The 12,687-nt window shown below is 43.7% G+C and overlaps 1 long non-coding RNA gene across 1 annotated transcript in view; it reads right to left on the minus strand.

Annotated features, from left to right (window-relative positions):
- The window catches only part of LOC109287854, a 22,160-nt gene extending 11,178 nt beyond the window's left edge, over positions 1-10,982 (minus strand). Inside the window, exons 1-2 of the long non-coding RNA XR_002094987.1 lie at positions 10,883-10,982; positions 2,797-2,801 (exon numbers count right to left, since the gene is read on the minus strand). This is a non-coding gene — a long non-coding RNA (uncharacterized LOC109287854). The remainder of the gene's footprint in view (positions 1-2,796; positions 2,802-10,882) is intronic.
- Positions 10,983-12,687: the final 1,705 nt, after the last annotated feature.

Here is a 12,687-nt window from a genome sequence, read left to right on the forward strand (position 1 = left end):
AAAAAAAAAAAAGAAAGAAAAGCAACAGGCCTGATTTTGATTTCATTTATACCAGTATCCCTTCAGATTGGCTCCATTAGAGTGCATTAGTGTTAATATTTGAAACCCAACTACTGAGCTAATATCCTTCTTTTTAAATGCATGCAATGCCAATACTTTGATGTAGCCATTGCTCCTCTTCTATCTTATGATTCTTTGAACTTCCATTAGGCTCATCTACCCTCATACCCACTCAAACCTACTGGCAAACCTTTACTGTTATATAATAAGGTAGGAGGAGAGGGGGTGAAGACGTAGGAACATGACTGTTGGCTTCCAAAGTACATACTGTTTTTTGATAGACATAAATAATAATAGAATTTGTCTTAATAAAGGATTATTTCTTATGCAATATATCACTCAAGTGTCTGGGTAAGGATTGTTCAGTCCCCATTTCTGAATGGAGACTAAAAAGCTTTCTCTCTGAACTAATGTCTAATAAATTGGTTTTGACAAGATTTTGTAATAATAGGTACTGAATCTGAATTCTTCCAGCAGTCTCCTAAGACTGTCACGTAGACTTTAAAAGTTTCTCTTGCCATTCCCATTATTCTCTTTAATTCCAGATGTCCAGGAAGAGCACACAGCTCTTTCTTAGCTCTTCCTGGATGGAAGAGCACACACCAACAGCAGATGCTTCCTCAGCCTGACAAAGGGTTTTTAAACCTGAAAGCTTGCTAAGAAAAATTTTCCCAACTATTTAAGTTTGTCTAATAAAAGATATTAGATTCACCCAAAGAACCTTGTCTGCCTCTGTCCTTAGACCAACACGGCTACATGCTACACCCCTGTAATATGGAAGAGATCAAACTGAAGCACTTCATGCCTTAGAGTGTGTGCACACCCCGAGCAAGCAAACTTTGAAATGCACAGGTTCAGGTCCTGTTTGAAAAACAGTCAGATTTATGGGTTCTGAAGAGCTATACCTCCAAAGATGAGGAGGATTCAAGGTAAATTGAAGGGGACGGATGTGAAGAACATCTAGAGGAGACAATGGGTTGGTGGTGATTTTTAAAACAGGCCAACCCTGATGGATCATTTTAGTATGAGAAGTAACTGGTTTATGTTGTACTGTATTGATTTCAGTATGTACTAAGATTGAAAAATAACATATTATGTATATAGCCAGTATTTTATGGATAATTTATAACTTCATGCCTTAAGTATATATATCTTCGTATTTAGAAACGCCTTCATTTCTCTTTGTTCAATCTGTGCACATGCAGTATGATGCCTCACATTTTAGCTGTTTGAATGACTTCAGTGCAAATCAAAAGTGCCTGTATGTTTTTAAATGATTGCAAATCTTTTGTTTCCTGTTCAGCTAACTGAAAGGGAGAATGTATTTTAAATACGCTCTCAAATGCATGCAGAGCTGAAAAGAAGCAAGAGGAACTGCAGTGCGGAAAGGCTATATATTACAGTAAATAAGATATTGGAAGTGGGTGAGGGGGAGGTTTATAGTGAATGTACCATCTCAGCTACAACTCCAGGAGGACCATGGCAACCCCTACAAAGAATCCTACTATGAAAGCAAAGTGCTTTTTTATTGGCCATTGTTACTCAAATAATTAAATTTAATGATGGGTCTAGAATCTGAACTGTTACATGTTTAAAATATTGTTTTGGTGGGAGTCATGAACCAAAATACCCAAGAAGAAAGAAAAGTCTCCCACGCTTCTAATGAATTGGATTTAATTAGCAGCAAGAAAAATGCTTTTATTTGTTGCACCATTGCAAGGTGCATCAAAAGATTAAATATTGGGCTAAAAAACACTTCGTAAAAAGGGAAGAAAATGAATAAAATATAAATATATGCAGCTCTAGCTATACAAGCAGCCCAGAATTAGTGACTTAAGGTAAGATTTTCAAGAATGACTGAGACACTTTTTCTCCTAAGACTGCAGCCACAAAGGGGTTTGAGTATCTAATTGACCCTTTAGGTGCCTAAACCAAAATTTTAGATCCTTAAATCTCCTGTTCAGCTGTCACCTACCTCTAAAGTCACCTAAATGGCCAAGATACTCAGTTTTTTACCAGTTTCATTTAGGATCATAGAAAGTTAGGGTTGGAAGGGACCTCAGGAGGTCATCTAGTCCAACCCCGTGCTCAAAAGCAGGACCATCCCCACCTAGATCATCCCAGCCAAAGCTTTGTCTAGCTGGGTCTTAAAAACTGCGAAGGATAAAGATTCCACAACTGCTCTGGGTAGCCTGTTCCAGTGTTTTATTACCCTCCTAGTGAGAAAATTCTTCCTAATATCTAACCTAAACTTCCCTTGCTGCAGCTTGAGCCCATTGCTCCTTATTCTGTCATCTGCCACCACTGAGGTATTGTTCCTGCAGGTAGTTGAAGGCTGCTATTAAGTCCCTTCAGTCTCCTTTTCTCTAGACTAAATATAGCCAGTTTACTCAGTCTTTCCTCATCAGTCATGTGCTCCAGCCCCCTCACCATTTTTGTTCCCCTCTGCTTGACTGTGCTGAATAGAGGGGAATAATCACTTACCTTGACCTACTGGGAACACACCTACCAGTTCAGCCCAGAATGCCATTAGCTTTCTTAGCAGCAACGTCACACTGCTGATTCATATGCAACTTATTGTCCACTGTAAACCCCCAGGTCCTTTTCTGCAGAGCTGCTGCCCAGTCAGTCAGCCCCCAGCCTGTACCAGTGTATGGGATTTTTCCGTCCTAAGTGCAGGACTTTGCAGTTCTCCTTGTTGAACCTCATGAGATTTCTTTTCGCCCAATACTCCACTTTGTCTAGGTCAGTCTGAATCCTAGCCCAACCCTCCAGTGTATACTACCCCTAGCTTGGTGTCATCTACAATGTTGCTGAGGGTGCACTCTATGCCATCTTCCAGGCCACTGACAAAGACATTGAATAAAACCAGCACCAGGAGGACTGACCCCTGGGGCACTCCACTGATAACAGCTGCCAACTAAACATCAAGCCATTACTACCCTCTGAGCCCAATGCTCCAGCCAGTTTTCTATCCACTTTACAATCCATTCATCCAGTCTATATCTCCTTAGCTTGCCTATGAGAATGTTGTGGGAGACTGTATCAAAAGCCTTGCTAAAATCAAGGTATACCACATCCACCAGTCTCCCCACATCCACAGAGCCAGTCATCTCATCATAGAAAGTAAGGGACCCACACTTTCCGTGATCTTCCTCTTGCTACCAACGTACTTGTAGAAAATCCTTACATATTCTTTGGGTCACCAAGAGAATGAGAAAGACTCTGTGGCCTGGGTTCCAAGACATGGTCCAAAGAATATATTTATAGGTTTACCACACCTTTTTCTTGGCATTTCATACTGAGTAACTAAGGTGGCTCTATGCTCAGCATGCTGACTTCTGTGGATCCCATTCATGGGTTCTAATTGGCCCTGTATATTGTTACAGGGAGCCTGGGTGCTTAACACTGGACATTTGCATTCTACTAAATGACAGGATACTTTAGAGTTAGACACTACTACACTGAACCAAGTCCCCTTGCAGTGTGTCTATACTGTGTCCCCAGTGTCCTGGCAAGGATGCTTCTGAATATTTCCCACCCACCTGCTCCACTGCATACACTAACCCTAGGAATGCAGCAGTGAAAGTGCTTCACGGGTTCCAGCACACCTCAGACAAGTCTGGAAACAACAGGGGACAGTGTGTGTGTGTGTGTCTTCATAAAAAATTATCCTTTGCTTAAATGTTTACATGGAGAATCCAGGTGCCTCTTCCCTTTAATATTTTTTGGCCATAATTTTCAAATTTTTGTGGTACAACTTCAGAAAAACAAGGGTCTTGTGTGAGATGCATTGTTGTCCAAAGGAAACAAAACTCATGGCAGAGGTGATATCTTTTATTAGACCAAATAGATATTTGCAAAAAACATCTTTATTTGCAAGCTTTTGGGCACAGGCACCCTTCATTAGGTATAGGAGATTGCAAAAATTGTAAGACTTCTCCTAGGTAGAAATGAAAATTCATTATTTCACAGGAGAGCTTCAAATGATTTAATAGATTTCATAGACCTTAGGGCTGGAAGGGACCTCAGAAGATCATTGAGTCCAACCCCCTGCCCCAGGGACAGGAAGTCAGCTGGGGCCAAAGGATTCCAGCAAGATAAATGTCCAAATGTCTCTTAAAGTAGTCCAGAGTAGGTGCTTGCACCACCTCTTGCAGCAGTCTGTTCCAGGCCTTGGGGGCTTGGACAGTAAAGAAGTTTTTCCATAAGTCAAGCCTGAAACAGTCTTAGAGCAGTTTGTGATCGTTTGACCTTGTCATCCTTTGGGGAGCTTTGGAGAACAGGTGTTCCACCTGATTCTGATGTGCACCCCTTATATACTTATAGGCCACCACCAGGTCCCCCCTGAGCCTGCGCTTATCCAGGCTGAAGAGTCCCATGGCTCTCAGCCTCTCATCATAAGGCCTGTTCTCCTGCCCTCTGATCAAGTGCATGGCTTTCCTCTGGATTCTCTCAAGCTTCTCCACATCCTTTTTAAACTGTGGAGCCCAGAATTGGATGCAGTACTCCAGCTGCAGCCTCACCAAGGCAGAGTACAGTAGGAAGATGACATCTTGGGATTTGCTAGAGAAGCATCTTTGATGGTAAGCCAGTTTTGCTTGCTTTACCAGCTGCAACATCACATTGGTGGCTCATATTCATCTTCTGGTCAATCATGATCCCCAAGTCCCTTTCAGCCATGGTGCTAGTGAGCGTAGCACTGCTGAGCCTATAAGCATGCTGTGGGTTTTTCTTCCCAAGGTGGAGTACCTTGCATTTTTCGGTGTTGAACGCCATCAGGTTTTCATCCACCGGTGTGGTAAAGTCTCCTGTTTGGAACGGTTCATTTGGAACATAGCACTCCTGTTTGTTTATTTTTCTTTTTATGCTCCTATTTTTTAGAACTGTTTACTAAAACAAACAAACAAAACCCAAAACTAGATCAGGGTGAAGGGAGGGGAAGTTTTGGGTTTTGTTTTTTGCCACTCACAGGGAATGGGGCTGCACCAGCTGAGCGCTGAGCTTGGACCTGTCCCTTGCGAGCAGCACATGCCCAACCCCCAGGTGCTCGACCCACAGTGAGGGCATGCAGGAGTCAGTATAAGTTAAGCACTGAGCCCAGCATCATTTGCAGGGGATGGTGATACAGTGTTTAAGTCGAGGTTGAATTTTAAGTGTTAAAAATCAGGCTTCAAAACTCAACTTATACACCATAAAATACAGTAATATAGTACTAGGCCCCTAGCATATTAGTAAAGGTTCTTGTTTCTCTTTAACTAGAGAAAATGTGTTGTGTTACGTATGAAGATGCACCACATCATCTGCACCCCCTTTTCAAAATCCTAGATCCACCCATGACTGTTAAGCTTGGTAAGTATTCACTTTAAATCCTTTCAAATATAATGCCCCCATCCTAAATATGGTCTTTACTCACTGGAGAGTCTTATACTGTAAAGAAGGGCTATTTGTCTAAATAATGGACTTGTAGTCATAAATTACAGTCTTCAGCAAGGTCCCATTGAAGTCAGTGGGATACCACTCAAAAGTGCCAAGCTCATTCCCATGCCATGTAAGTGGCTCCAGGCTCAGCGCTCAGCTGGTGTGGCTGGGCTTGGTGCTCAGCAGTGCCTCTTACAACAGATTGGGCTGGGGTCAGTGCTCAGCTGGTGTGGCCCCATCCCCCATGTGCAGTGCTGCCTGGCCTGCACCAGCCAAGCCCTGAGCCTAGCCCCATCTGCTGTGAGTGGTGCTGCTGGGTGCTGAGCCTGGCCACACTACCCAAGTGCCTAGCCTGGTGCCACTTGCAGGGGGTGGGGCTGTGCTCAGTGCTTGGCAGTGCCACTTGCAGCAGACAGACAGGGTCAGGCTTGGCATTCGGCTGGAGTGACCCCATCCACTGTGAGTGGTGCTGGGCTCAGTGCTTGGCTGGCACAGCCCAGGCAGCACTGCTCATAGAGGATGAGGCCATTCCAGGTGAGCGCCAAGCTCAGCCCCATCCCCTGCGAGCAGTGCTGTGGCACGTATCCATTCCTCAGGTGCCTGGCCTGCAGCAAGGGCATGCAGGGGCCAGTATAATTCGACCCCATATTTCTTATCCAAAAATTTAGGTCAACTTATACACCGGATCTAGAAAATTCCTAAGTTTTTGGATCAGAAAAATGGGGTCAATTTATACACTGTGTTGACCTATAAACCATGAAATACAGTTTTTAGCACCCATGGAGCAAAGAGAGATTAGTAGGAATCAGATATACTACAATGAGCCATAAAGCCAATTGACTTCCTCCATGCTGAATAGAAATGCCACTGCCCTTCCCAGGCAGTTAGTTTAAAGTTTGAGTGGAGCAGGAATGAAGAGGGGGTGGGTGGTACAACTACACCCTCTCTGGATCCATCCCTGTTAAAAGTAAACTATTTAGAGCCAAAATATTTGTTAGGAGGCATCTATATATTAGATAAATGTTTTTGCAATGTGGAAACATAAAGAACAAAAAAGAGTGAAGGGTGTATTCCTAATATTTTTCCAGGGTTAAGAGAAGATCTGTATAAGTGATAAATGTGCATTTCTTTCTTTCAAAACTTAAACATTTTTTGTGAAAGATTGTTTTATAATATACCTTGGTTGAATTACGGGTGAAAAGACTGCAAAAATACTGTTTTCCTTTTGTGTAACTGAAGTTGTGATTTAAATCAGTTTCATGATATGTTTGTTTTCAGAGGCTAGTGTTCTAGATGGGCTACAGAGACCCAGTTTTAGTACCCTTCTTTGCTACTGACTTCCTGTCTGACCTTTGTAAAGTTGTTTAATCTTTCTGTACCTTAGTCCCCCCAACTGTTAAAGGGAAATAATTGCACTTTCCTACCTTACTTATCCTTATTCATATAAGGATGAATAGATGCATTTAAGATTGTGAGGTGCTCATATACTATTGTAACAGGTACTGTATAAATACTTAAGATTGATGGATTGTTTAGGAGATGAAGAAGCATGATTGAGAATAACCTTCCACAAGAACAATATGCTTTAGTATTTAACATTCACGGTTGCTTTCAGCTGTAGCAGGACTGCAAGCCAGGCATGTAGTTAACAGCATTAGCTCAGTGACACTTTTCTTACATTCAAAAAAGTGTTCTTCATTAAACAGTGATCTGCCTACATGCTAATGGGTTTAGAGCATAATCCACATAAATCACTCACTGCATTTCACTATGAAGATAAGCCACCTCAGAAATGACACCCAAGGAACGTAATATGCTTTAACCAAGCTGTCAGGTGGAAGTTGAATATTTGTCACTGAATGAGATATGACAGACTTATTTTTTCACTGTTTTCCTCAGTAAACTCTATGAATGAATTTCACATGATGGGTATAATGTTACCATCAGCAACCATTCTCTCCTCTTGCAGAGAACCATGTAAATCAAACCAAATATAAACAATCAAGAGCTTTTGAAAATGTTGTACATCTAGTACAGCCAGGTATAACAGCAGTAGTACATTAGGGGCATGTTTACATGAAATGCTTAACTTCGCATTAGCATAGTTTACTGTGAAGTAAGCATGTGCATCTACATGTGCATTTGCTTACTACACAGTAAACCTCCCGAATCCTGAGTAAATTAACTGAAAAAAATCACTGAGTAACAGCACTGTAGCACTCGTGTGGACACCTGAGCGGGAACAATATCTGCTCCCAATCAGCTGTCCACCAGGGGGCTGGAGACAGCTCTCTGCCTCCAGCAGTTGCCTGCTGCTGGGGTGGGCTCTGCCACAGGAACCTGGGTAGGGACTATGTCCCCATGCCCTGTCAGTAGGGAGCCACAAGCCCCTTGCTCTGAGATTGCGATCAGGGAGCAGGGACTGGGAGATCCCTATCTTCCAGTCCCCTCTCCACCATCGCAGTCAGGAAGCAGGGATACCCTTATCTCCCCACAGTGGACCTGCAGTCATGAAGCCAGTGCTAGGAGCTCCCTGCTGGTGGGGGCTGAGAAGCCTATTCCTCCCTCAGCTCCACGCTTGTGGAACTGGGGATGACACTGCTCTGTAAAGGAAGTCTTGTGTTGTCCTGGGGCAACCCAGACCCAAGCATTCCCCCACATGCCCTGAGGCATCTGCCAGGTGCTGAGAGCCATTGTAGGGCTCATCATCACCTGCAGATGCAACCTCTGGACTCTAGGTGGTGCCAGATATACCAGCTACTTGTTCTCTTTCTGGGCTGGACTCCAGACCCTGGTGGAGCCTGGCTTCCAGATCTCAGCCCTGTCTGGGGGATGGGCCCATGGGGAGTATGTCACCCACTGTCTGCCCCACCTGGGGAACAGGTGTGTGTGGGTGGGACATGCTTTTGATGTGTAGGGTCTCTGCTTTTCATTGGGATGGGCCAGGGGTCCACAGCCTGCAGGGCATTTTGGCAGCCATCTCCCCAGGAAGTGTGGGGCTTTGCTGGGTCCCTAATATAAGCATCTTTGGGCATTGCTTGGCCAACCTAGTAAGGAGGGCTTTAAACTAGGTTCCACAAGGTATGGTGATCAAAACCCTCCAGCAACAGAGCACATAGTCCAAAGAGACAGTACTTGAAGAATGAGTTTAACTCTGAGAATCAGCCAGAGACCTACACGACTGCAACAAGTGGTGCTAAAGGGAAGCAAGTAGGTCAAAATGGAAAATATGCCTGATGCATGTATAAAAATGTGAGAAGTATGGAGAATAAACATGATAAGCTGAAAGATCAAGCCTGTGAAAAGGACTATGATATGATTGTCATCACAGAGACCTGGTAGGCAGTTTTTATGACCAGAATGTCAACATTGAGGGATACACTCTGTTTTGGAAGAACAGGTTGGGGAGAAAAGATGGTGGTGTTGTCTTGTGTGTCAAAAAATGCATACACTTGTTCCCTGGTTCTGGAGGAGGAAGATGGCAAAGCATAATGGATTTGGGTGAAAATGAAAAGTGGGGATTTATTATAGGCCACCAAATCAGGAAGAGGAGATGGCTGAGGCACTCTTCAAGCAGGTGACAAATCTATCCAAAAGCTAGGATGTGCTACTGATGAGAGAATTCAGTTGTCCAGACATATGCTGGAAGAACAATGCATCCAAACATAAAATGTCAAGCCAGTTCCTAACTTGTATGAAGGACAACTTTCTCTTCTAGAAAGTGGAGGATACAACTAGGGGAGCCTCTATTTTGGATCTTGTCCTGACCAACTGGGAAGAATTGGTGGAGGATGTGAAAGTGATGGGTAACTTGTGAGGAAGTGATCACGATACAGTAGAGATCAAGATCCTAAGATGGGGAAAGCATGAGGTCATCAAAATTAGGACACTAAATTTCAAAAAGGCAGACTTCATGCAAATCAAGGAGTAAATAAGCCTGGTGTCATGGGAAGATAAATTGAAGAATAAATGTGCCCTGGAAGGCTGGGGGATTCTGAAGGGCACAGTACTGGAAGCCCAAAATGAAACTGTCCTGACATGATGGAAGCAGAAGAAGAATGGCAAGAGACCAATGTGCCAGCAGAAGGAACTTTTAAAATGCCTCAAATACAAAAGGAAACATACAGGCAGTGGAAGAATATGTCACCAAGGAAGAGTAGCAGGAAATAGCAAGAACCTTCAGGGACAAAATCAGGAAGGCAAAGATAAAGAACAGGCTTCACTTAGCAAAGGAGGTTAAGGATAACAAGAACAAGTTCTATAAGTATGTTGCCAGAAAAGAAGGAGCAAGGAAGCTGTGGGTCCTCCTTTAATAAGACAGAGGGAACTAACGGAAGGTGCAAAGAAGGCAGAGCTACTCAACAGCTACATCAGGAAAAGATTAAGCTTCAGCCAGACCCCTAAGGAGAATTATCTGGATAAGAAAAGGGGCAAGCTGAGGGAGGAGGTAAAAAAAGAGATGGTCAGAGAGCTTTTGTTGGGTCTAAATGAATTAAAGTCAACAGGACTGGATGAACTACATCCCAGGGATGAAGGAACCAGTAAAGGAGATCTTTGAGCCCATGGCAGTGATTTTCATGAAGTCATGGGAGATAGGCCAGGTATCAGAGGACTTGAAAAGGGCCAACGTACTGCCCCTCTTTCAAAAAGGAGGACTTGGGGAACTACAAACCAGTTAGCCTCACCTCACTACCTGGGAAGTTACTGGAGCAAATCTAAAGGAAGGCCATTTGCAAGCATCTGGAGGAGGAAAGGCTGATTACAAGCAACAAGCATGGATTTATGGAAAACAAATTGTCGAATAAACTTGATCTTCTTTGACAAAGTAACTACTTGGGTGCATGAAGGGAATGCTGTGAATATAGGGGGACAGCAGGAAATAGGGGATATGATATTTACTAGGGTGCCCATCGGGGTAACTAGAAACAGTAGCCACAAACTAAAGGAGAGCAAATTTAGATTGGACATCAGGAAAAATTCTTCACAGTGAGGGTTGCCAAAATATGGAATACACTTCCAAGGGAGGTGGTGCTGTCCCCTTCCTTGGAGGTATTTAAGAGAATATTGGACAAACACCTGGTTGGGGTCATCTGACCCCAGCACTCTTTCCTGCCTAGGGCAGGAGGTCAGACTTAATGATCTAATAGGTCCCTTCTGACCCTAAAATCTAGAAATCTATGAAATAATGTGTCTGGACTTCAGCAAGGTTTTTGACAAGGTCCCGCATGACGTTGTCATAAACAAATTGGAAAATTAATGTGCTAGATAAGGTGGATAGGTAACTGGCTCAATTGCTGCAAACAAAGGGTAAATTTTAATGGGTCCATGTCAGAATGGCATGAGGTTTGAATGGAATCCCACATGGGTCTGTCTTGGGCCCAGTGCTGTTCAACACACTTACTAATGATTTGGATGCTTGCATAGAAAGTTCCTTGAGCAAGTTTGCAAACAACACACAACTGGGAAGGACTGTGAACACATTGGAGGAAAGGAGAGCAATTCAGAAGGATCCTGATAGATTGAAAAGTTGGGCTAGAGCTGACAGGATGAAGTTCAATGAGAACAAATGCAAGGTGCTACAAAAATACAAACATAAAGTGGGTGACACGTAGATTGATGGCAGCACTGTGGAAAAGGACTTAGGAGTCTTAGTAGATCACAGATTCAATATGAGTCTACAGTGTGATGCAGCCTCACAAAACATGAATGTACTTTTGGGATGCATCAATTGAAGCATTAGGTACAAGAACCAGGAGTTGATATTGCCTTTCTTCTCAGCACTAATTAGGCCTTATCTGGAGTATTATGTGCAGTTCTGGACTCCACATTTTAAAAAAGATGTGGTGAAGTTAGAGGAGGTTCAGAGGCAGGCAACAAAGATGATAAAGAGCATGGAAGGCAAGTCATAGGAGAAGAGAGTGAAGGAGCTAAGCATGTTTACCTTGTGGAAAAGTAGCTTAGGAGGGCTCATGATAGCAGTCATCAAATACCTGAAAAGCTGCCCTAAAGAAGAGGCTACAGAGAAGAGGATGCGGACCAAAGGCTTAAAGTTTCAGGAAAGTAGGTTTAGACTGGATATCTGGAAAAAACATCTTCACTGTTAAAATAGTTAGGCAGTGGAATAGCTTGCCTAGGGAAGTTATGGGCTCTCGATCACTGGAGGTGTTCATGATCTAGATAGCTATGTCTATATTCAACTATGGGTATTTCCCATAGTATGGTTCTGGGCTTGGACAGTTGCCCCTCCCCAGCTTCCCTGCTACATGTGTCAGGCTGTTTGCAAGGCCTCCTCAGAGGCATTGAGTGTTGGACACAGCCAAAGGTGAAGACTTTGACTGAGGTGTGCCAATCCTTCTGCTGGGACCAAAGCTGGAGGTTTCTGGCTAGGGGATCATGCCCCTCCAACAAGGACCAGACCAATCTCCATATTTGGAGTCAGGAAGGAATTTTATCCCATGGTCAGACTGGTATGGACTGTAGGGGATTTTGCCTTCCGTTTTAGTGGGGATGTGTGGTGTGGTCTTCTACCTAGGATGTTTTGAGCATATATTGACAACACTTCATAGAAGCAGGATATTGGCTGCTGTGGTTTCCTTGTTTTGCCTGTAGCAGGTTAGGGTCTTAGGTCTGTGTTGTGTTAGGGTTGATGGCAGTCTTATGTAGATTTTAGATTATGGTTGTATGGGATTGATTTGGATATGGATGGTCCTGGCTTAGGCAATGGGCCTGAACTAGATGAACTGGAATTCACCATCCAGCACAAGTTGGCAAAGGCATGCAGTAAGGCAGCGGCCCTGGATTTTAGGAGGGCAAATTTCAACGAGCTAAGGAGGATAGTTGGGGAAGTGCTGAGGTCTCAGAGGGGCAGGGAGACAGGTGTCCAAGGAGAGTGGTTGCTTCTCAAGGAGATGATCCTCCAAGCCCAAAGGAAGGTAATCCCAACAAGGATCAAAGGGAGCAGGAGGGCGCATAAGCCCCCATGGCTCACCAAAAGCATCCGGGAATGTCTCCTTGCTAAAACGGTGGCTTACACCCAATGGAAAGAAGGGGTCATCACCAGGGAGGGCTATTCTGCAGTTGCTCGGGGATGTAGGGGGATAGTTAGGAAGGCTAAGGCAGAGATGAAACTGGGATTAGCTTCCTAGATTAAGGACAATAAGAAGTCTTTTTTTAAATACATAGGGGGTAAAAAGAAGGTCCCAGGTA

This window comes from Gavialis gangeticus, unplaced genomic scaffold (genome assembly GCF_001723915.1).
Source record: "Gavialis gangeticus isolate Ggan-Ray unplaced genomic scaffold, GavGan_comp1, whole genome shotgun sequence".
Classification (NCBI taxonomy): domain Eukaryota; kingdom Metazoa; phylum Chordata; order Crocodylia; family Gavialidae; genus Gavialis; species Gavialis gangeticus.